Raw genomic sequence first — 7882 nt, forward strand, 5'->3', positions numbered from 1 at the left:
ATCCACTGTCGGGCCCGATTCAAGTGTTGGCGTAGACAAGCCAACATGGTGGCGCGCTCCTGGGTCCATTCAGCCAAATCTGGCATGGCTACATCTGCTATGTTGGAGATCCCAAAGAACCGCGGCTTGTGTCCATACAACACCTCAAACGGAGTGGATTTGAGAGTAGAATGGTACGAGGTATTATACCAAAACTCAGCCAGAGAGATCCAGTCAACCCACTTACTTGGGCAATTGTGCACGAAGCAACGAAGGTACAGCTCCATGCATTGGTTTACTCGCTCCGTGGTTCCGTCCGTTTGAGGGTGCCTTGCTGAGGAGATGTTCAAGGTGATGTGTGCCAGCTTGCACAGCTCTTGCCAAATCTTGCTGGTGAAGATTCGATCACAGTCCGACACCATTGCATCCAGAGGACCATGCAATTTGAACACATTATCCATGTAGGCTTTGGCTACTTGAAGGGAGGAGAAGGGGTGCCGCAGAGGTATAAAATGAGCATAACGAGTGAGCTTGTCCACCACCACCAGAATAGAGTTAAACCCCTTGGATGTTGGTAACCCTTCCACAAAATCCAGTGTGACCATCTCCCATGCTTGCTTTGGAACAGGCAACGGCTGAAGTAAACCTGGATACTTGACATGCTCTGGTTTGGCTTGCTTGCAAATGGCACACGCTGCTACATACGCCTTCACTGTCTGCTTCATCTGGGGCCAAGCAAAGTGCTGTTTAAGGCGACTGTAAGTAGCCTGGACACCCGAGTGTCCTCCGATCGCTCCAGAATGGAGTTCGGCCAACACCTGTTGCTGCACCACCGGATTGTTCCCAATCCACACGCGTCCTTTGTAACGGATGAGTCCTCCATGCACTTGAAATGAGCCATTGGTTGCTGTTGGAACTGACGCTGCTGCTAATATCTTGGTGCATTGAGGGTCTTGAGTGTAGCTGCGCTTCACATCCTCCAACCAGCGAGGAACACAAACCGAGATCGCACACACAGCAGCTTCTGGGCGACGGGACAAGGCATCAGCCGCTTGATTGAGAGCTCCTTTCCGGTATTCAATGCGGTAGTTCAGCCCAAGAAGCTTGGTCAAGGCCTTTTGCTGCCACGGAGTAGTCAACCGTTGCTCGTCCAGACAGGACAGACTGCGATGATCAGTGCGGATCACAAACTCCGAGGTTTGCAAATAGGAACGCCAACGCTCAACAGCCATGAGTACAGCCAAGCTCTCTTTTTCATAGGTAGAGAGTGTACGAAGCCGTGGACCAAGAGTTTGGCTTAGGAACGCAAGCGGGTGCTGGTCCTGCATCAACACAGCCCCAATGCCCTTGTCCGAGGCATCCGTCTCCACCACGAAGGGCTTGGAGAAATTTGGCAATGCCAAAACAGGAGCTGAGGTTAAGGCTCTTTTCAAGGCTCCGAACGACTCCTCATGAGCGGATGTCCAACGAAAAACCACTCCCTTCTTGAGCAACTCAGTTAACGGACGACTGATCAGACCAAAGTGACTCACAAACTTTCTGTAGTACCCTGCCAATCTGAGGAACTGGCGCACTTCTTTCGCCGATTGCGGAGTCGGCCACTGCTGCACCTTGTCAATATTAGTGGGGTCAGTTTGCACCCCTTCGGCGCTAATGACATGCCCCAAGTACCTCAATCGATCGCTCGCAAATGTGCACTTGCTCATTTTGACTTTCATTTGGTTCTCCTTCAGAGTTTGAAATACCGACCGTAAGAGGGCCACGTGCTCGTCCAAAGTTTTGTTGTGAACCAAGATGTCGTCTATGAAGACGAGCACCCCTTTCCGCAGGTAAGGAGAAAACATTGTGTTCATCCCGGTCTGAAACGTTGCCGGACCACCGGTCACTCCATACGGCATGACCTTGAACTCAAAGTGACCATGGTGAGTTTGGAAGGCAGTTTTTGCTTCGTCCGAAGGTCTCATCCGAATTTGATGGTACCCTGACCGTAGGTCCAAACTAGTGAACCATTTTGATCCATGCAGCTCATCTAACAACTCGTCGATCACCGGCAGGGGATAGCGATTCTTCACTGTGATTGCATTCAAGTGCCGGAAATCAATACAAAAACGCCATTCTCCATCCTTCTTCTGCACTAACAACACCGGCGACGAGAACGGACTGCGGCTGATCTGAATGATCCCTTGAGCCAACATGTCAGCCACTTGGGCCTCAATCTCATCCTTTTGCGCCGGGCTCTACCGGTAAGGCCTGATGTTGACAGGGATCGCTCCTGGCAGCAGGTCAATGGCGTGGTCGAAGGAACGGTGAGGAGGTAATCCGCGTGGTTCCTCAAACAGTTCTGAGAACTCCGCAAGCAATTCTTGGACTACAGCCGGTATACTTGATGAATCACCCTCTGGCTTCACCGAACAGAGTTGTACTAAGGCAAACACTGCCTCTTGAGCCTGCAGTAGTTGCAACTGAACCGTAGAGATGCTCGGGCATTTGTGTGCGTCCGCAGACACTCCTTGTAGCTGAATAAACTGCCCCTGATGCTGAAAAATCATGCTCTTGGCACCCCAATCGATGTTCATCAATCCACGAGATTCCAACCAATCCATCCCAAGTATCATATCATAGCTACCCAATGGAAACAATTTGAGAGTTGACTGGAAGACATGTCCTTGGATGTGGTACTCACACCCTGGTACCTCAGTATTGCAAACTGTCACAGCCCCATCGGCAACCCTCACCCGCAGTGGCTTGGACATGGCCTGCACCTCTGGCCAATCCTTGGCAATTTCTGAATTAATGAAGCTATGCGATGAACCAGAATCCACCAGCATCAATAGAGACTTCCCTTGTAAGGTTCCCAACATACGGAAGGCCCTGGGCGACTCCGTTCCTGAAGTAGCCGCAGTCGAGAGCAAACAAAGGTCCTCTTCCTCTGAATTGTCTTGTGACGCTGCTGATTCCGGCGACGCGGGCACGGCGAGCATGCCCACGAGCTCCTCCACAACATGCAGTGGCACTGTGGCAGCACAGGTGTGCCCTTGCCCCCATCGCTCACCGCAAGTAAAGCATAGACCACGCGCTCTCCGGTACGCGCGCAGGGTCTTGAGCTTGTCATCCACCGACGGCACACCAATAGCGATGCGAGCACTATCAGGACTACGCCGACCATCTGGCGCAGGTGTGCCTGGTGAAGTGGGCGCCCCTTTTAGCCCATTGGAGGAGGACGCCACCGTGACGGGCAACGAGGGCCGCGCCGAGAAGCGCCCTGCGCGGGCCATCGATGTCAGCCCACGAGCAGTCACCTGAGACTCCTGCTCCTGCCTCACCATCTCCACTGCTTCTTCCTGCAATTCAGCCAAAGCAACCGCAGTATCCAAATCCTTGGGGCGATGAAGCATAACAGCAACTTTAATTCCAGAATGCAATCCATCTATGAAGTGAGTGGTAAAGAACAAGGGATCCCAACTACTGTGATGTGCTAGTAAGCTATGCATGGCAACATTAAACTGCTCCGCATATTCCAACACTGACCCCGACTGCTTCAGCTTAGAAAACTTCCTAAGTAACTGCTGAAACTCTGTGCGACCAAACTTCTCCAACACCGCAGCAACAAACTGATCCCAATTGTGGCTCCGGACATGTGCTTGCGACCACTCTAACCAGAGTGCCGCCGCACCAGTGAAATTGACTACTGCAGTATCGATCCACACGGACGGATCTACGCCCCCAATGCGAAAACACGCTTCATAGCGAATTTTCCACCCCGTGGGGTTGTCCCCGTCAAATTCAGGGCAGTCCACTCTGGAATTTCCACTGCGCACCCCAGGGATCCGCTGGCGCTACCCAACTCCAGAGGATTCGGAATGGGAATGTTCGGGAAAGGCGTGCGAAACGTACCATTGGCCGGGATCGGCGCTGGGAGGAGCCCCCCCCCCCCAAACGTCGAGGCCCGAGTAGGAGAAGGCTCGCGGCGGCCTATTGGCCTGTGGTCGTCACCACTGGTAACTTGGTCGACGAGCGGCGCGACCGCCGTTGGCGAGGGCAACGGTGCCGTCGCCGTGCTTGCCGCGCCCGCACCGAACGCGATCTTGGAAAGCTGCGTCCGGATGTCGCTGAGGTCGTCCTGAAGTCGCCCAACCGCCGCATCAACGCCCGGGCGCCAGGCTGCGAGATCCTGGACGACTGGCTCAAGGGCAACAAGCGCCGGCTCCATCTTGGCGACCACCGGCTCCATCTTCTCGACGGACGGCGCCATCCGGTCCAGCGTCTGCTGGATCGAGAGGAGAGCCTTGGCGATGCCGCTCCGCTCCGCCGCTGCATCCTCCAACTGCTTCTGGACATCGAGCCCCGTCATGATCTCCTTGAGACTGCGAGTATGCGGCGCCAGATCGATCGCGCACGGGGAAGGAAAATTTTTGTGGTGGCTTTTGGAGGCTCTGAATACCAGATGATACGATCCTCAACTCCCTCTGCTCGATCGAATATTAGTTCATCACATATCTGGGTACAATTGATGAATTTGGTAGCAGCAAGAAAGGGGATCGGGAATTGAGAGCCAGGGGATGGAAAGGGGATAACGCCACAGGCGGCCGGTTCAGGGTTCTGTTCTTTCTTGCCCTTCCACTCCACACACACAAGTTTATATAGCTAGGTCACTTGCTCCAACTTGGGCCATTGTAACGACTGTTGGGCCTCCTCTCCCGCCTGGGCCGTCCTTGTACTGTTTCCTGATGAGCAGGCCGGTGCCGGGCAGTAGTAAGGCCCGTGACATTACCTCAATCGGCGGGGTGTCCTTCCCATATTGGGGAACTCTCCTAGCCCCACGCGGATTATCACAGACCGAGGTGATGGCAGTACGTACAACCACATCGGGTGCGACCTCGCCTGCAGCGGCTGGATCCGCTGATTGAGAAATGTCTCCAGCAGGTCCATCCCATTGACCATGGCGTTCAGGACTCCAACTAGGGCGTCAGCCATGAAGCAATCTTGCTCCCGAGTACGCCCAACTGTCCTGCCATCCCTTCACGAAATCGGGAATACTCATTTTGGGGAAAGCACTCTGCCCCCGGACCTGTATGCCCAGTCCGCCGCACAGCCGGGTCACATGGATCTTCCTGCCATCCGGCAAATCCTTCTTCACGACCATCAACCGGCAGGTGAAGATGTGCTTGAATAAGCCTTAGTGCGGGTAGCAGCCGATGAAGTTTTTGCAGTGGGAAATGAAGGACGACAAGTAGATGATTGCATTGGGGGGAAGATGATGAAACTGCGGCCCAAATAATCCAGAAATGCGCGGAAGAAAGGATGGGGAGGCATCGAAAAACCTCGTTCGATATGAGTGACGAGGAGGACACGCTCGTCCCCCTACGGCACCGACTCGACCTCGCCCGCCTCCAGCCGCCTCCATCCGTCCACTGGAATGAGCCCCTCCTCAACAAGCTCCTCCATTCGTTTCATCGTGACGAGTGAGGGAATCCAATCCCCCACGGCACAGCTCGCCGGTGGGCTGGAGCTCGACGACGCAACCCTCCCCGCCTTCTTCGTCTTCTCCAGCTTGACGTCGGAGTCCTTCCCCATCAGCTCGAGTGCTCGCGTGCGTTGGTTGATGAAGCGGAGGAGATGGGGTGCGCAGTGGGCGAGGGAGAAAGGGGATCTGTGAATTACCCTAGCCTACCAGCCCTTTATACCACGGGTAAAAACCAATGAAAAAAATAGCGCGCTACAGCAAAATAGCGGCGACCTCAAAATATGCTATTAGCGTGCTATATCGCGCTATAGCGTGCTATTAGCGAGACATTGTACACCGATATATTTAGCGAGGCAATTCTCAATACGCTATAGCGTGCTATTAGCGACGCTATAGCGCGCTATTTTTTTCAGTGGTAAAAACTGCTTCACGAGATCACAGCCAAAGATCCCTGGATCAGACGATGTACGTGGAGGTTGCAAACACAGATAAAAGAGGGCACGTGGCGGTTTTTTGGGGCGGCATTCAAGGCGTCGTGCCCCACTTTCCCCCCACTAGCCACGGTGTAACTGCTTCCGCGCTCCCACGCACGATTTCAAATGCCGAGATTTTAGCAGCAAATGCCGAGATTTTAGCAGCAAATCAATCTGATTGACTGCCCTCTATCCCTTTCCCAAAAGGACACTCGTCGGCCTGACCCACCACCCCTCAAGGGTCACCGTGCACTCGGAAACATAAAACGCCCGACTGAAGTCATCTTCAGAACTGTGATGGGATGAGCTCGATGCCCCTCTGCGGGTTGACTTGGCCCTTTTTCTAGGCTCCAAGATGCGAGCCCCATAAACTTGGACTCGGATATGGCCCGCGCTGGCGTTCCTCCGGCATAATGAGTGGCGTCTCTTTAGAGATGGAACAATCACAAAACACCTATCCCATTGCAAGAAAATCAATCTAGGGTTGTTACCTCTCCGAGAGAGAAAACAAAACTTCAAGCATGAGACGTAGGGTTGTTACCTCTCCGAGAGGGGCCCGAACTCTCTAAATCTGAGTCATACACTTGCACAGTAGCTAGGCTTTGCCCTTAGTTCATACCCCTAGTACTCATTGTCAGGTTTGTTGACTCAACAGAAATAGATACGTGGGCCTAGCCTATTTTGGTGTGTTTAGGCACGGTCTCGAGGTTCCAAGCCTCCTCCCGCCAGGTTTTGACTGATTCAGAGGATTTATGACTCCGGCTTGGAAATTCCGGTTCAGGTTTCGGGCTATCTAGCAACTCTCTATACGCGCCTGGACATTGGCCTAGAGGTTCTGAGCAGACCCCGGGACGGTCCAATAGCTCTCTGGACACACCGGAGGTTATGGGGCAACACCTCACTTGTTACCTTGGAGGTCGCCTTCACAATATGCGCCTTCGTCTTTGTGGTTCCTGCTTCATTTACCAAGTGGCGCCTGGACATCGAAAATTTTATCATTAGGTTCTGCCACACTTGTATGTTATATATGACTAACACCGTGTAACCGCAACATAGTGCCCATGTTTAGCATAAACAAGTAAAGCTTTATGACATAATCTTATATTCTTATGGAACCCATACTTTGATGATATATCTTTTGTGAAATTTGTGACTCATGTCGTGATTAGAAAGAAACCCATGCATACCGAGAGCACGACTTATATTTTTAAGTGTTTTATGGCTCATGTCACGATATTCATGTAAAAACCCATGCTCCGAGCATAATTTGTATTTTAAGTATTTTATGTCTCATATCATGGAATTAATATATAAGAATCCATGCGCAGAGCATAATTTGTATTTTAAGTATTTTATGTCTCATACCATGGAATTAATATATAAGAATCCATGCACATAGCATAATTTATATTGTAAGTATTTTACGGGTCATTTCATAGAATTTATACAAAAGAACCCATGCACACATCGTAACTTGTGATTGTAACATTTATTGCTTATGTCATGGAATTCACATAAAAGAATCCATGCGCAAAACATAATTTGTATTTTAAACATTTTATTGACCAGGTCATCGAATACATATAAAAAGAACTCATGCGTAGAGCATAACTTGTGATTTAAATATTTTATGGCTCATGTCATGGAATTCATAGAGAAGAAATGCGCCGAGTATAACATAAGAATCAAACATTTTAGAAATTTATGCCCCATGTCATAGAATTCTTGTGGGAGAACCCATGTATCGAGGATAGCTTGTGTTGTAGTTATTTCTGGCTCGGGTCAAGGAATTTGCGTAAAAGAACCCATGCACGGAGCATTATTGGTGCATTAAGTATTCCATGTGTTTCCCATGCGTTATTGTCAAAGTAATTTTGTTTACCATCTTGACTCGTATACCTTTTTTGGAGGACCGAACCTTAGAGGAGAATGATGTTGGGGAACACAGTAATTTCAAAAATGTTCC

This window comes from Triticum aestivum, chromosome 7D, assembly GCF_018294505.1.
Source record: "Triticum aestivum cultivar Chinese Spring chromosome 7D, IWGSC CS RefSeq v2.1, whole genome shotgun sequence".
Lineage (NCBI taxonomy): Eukaryota > Viridiplantae > Streptophyta > Magnoliopsida > Poales > Poaceae > Triticum > Triticum aestivum.